General features: G+C 61.6%; 1 pseudogene; it reads right to left on the bottom strand.

The window, feature by feature from the left end:
• Positions 1-1,041, bottom strand: part of LOC105522462 — an 80,367-nt pseudogene that overhangs the window by 62,352 nt on the left and 16,974 nt on the right.

Here is a 1,041-nt window from a genome sequence, read left to right as displayed (position 1 = left end):
TAGTAGAGGGTCTCCTCGTCAAACTCCAGCAGCGAGTTGCAGAGCTACAGGGCCTTGAGGTAGAAGTGCTCCGCCAGCTTGCCATGGCCCAGCAGGTGGTGCAGGGCGGGCAGCCAGTGGTAGGCCACGTCCTCATTCAACCAGTCCCCTGGGGTGCAGGCCAAAGGGGCAAGTGTGAGGATGTGGCTCCCTGGGGCAGGGAGGGCACAGGCCCCTCAGGAGCAGGTATGCAGACCCCAGGCAGCTCCTGGCTTGCCTCCAGGCACCTGTGGTCACCTGGACAGCTCTGGCCAGTCCCTTCCGGATTCCCAGACTCAGTTTCCCATCTGCAAAGCAGAACTAATAAGGCCTGCCCCTGTCTACTGTGAGGCTTTGGCAAAGTCGGACTTGGAGGGCCCAGCTCTGTGCCTACACATAGCCACCTGCCTTTGCTCACTGGTTTTAACCAGGGGAACCCACAACCCATGTAGTCCAGGTGCTCCCGGGCACCCCGGCTCCAGGCAACCCACAGACGTGACATGTGACATCCGACACCTCCTGGGTGTGTCACGATCAGAGCCGCTCACCTTGGGGAGTCACCACGGGCCTGAGCTCCAGGTCCCCCCACAGATGCACAAACCCACCTAGGCTGTCTCCGATGTCCTCCCCTTTTCAGGGCCAGTGCCGTGGAGCCTGCATTCAATGCATTCCCACACAGCTGCACACTACTGTGTACTGGGCCCCAGGGCACAAGGCGCTGGGGCATGCGGCCCGCCCAGGGTTCCCTGTCTCTGGAGGAGGACAGACGACCCTGGCACAGCACCAGGGGATGCCCCAGTCTTAAGGGGCAGGCTGCTGGAAGGGGAACTGGGATTTCATCAGCCAGAGAGCCAGAAGGGAGGGGCACAAGACAAAGGGAATGTGCCACTCAGCCTGGCACATACAGGGACTGAGATGCCTGGCATGTCTGGAAGGCAGAGGGCACACTGGGGGGCCCTTGTGGTCAGCAGTGGCAAGAGACAGAGGAAGCAGAGCTCAGCCAGGCAGGGAGCTCTGCACTAC

This window comes from Colobus angolensis, unplaced genomic scaffold, assembly GCF_000951035.1.
Source record: "Colobus angolensis palliatus isolate OR3802 unplaced genomic scaffold, Cang.pa_1.0 Scaffold43, whole genome shotgun sequence".
In the NCBI taxonomy this organism is placed as follows: Eukaryota; Metazoa; Chordata; class Mammalia; order Primates; family Cercopithecidae; genus Colobus; species Colobus angolensis.
The sequence above is the reverse complement of the archived record's forward strand: the minus strand, read 5'-3'. Positions and strand labels throughout refer to the sequence as shown.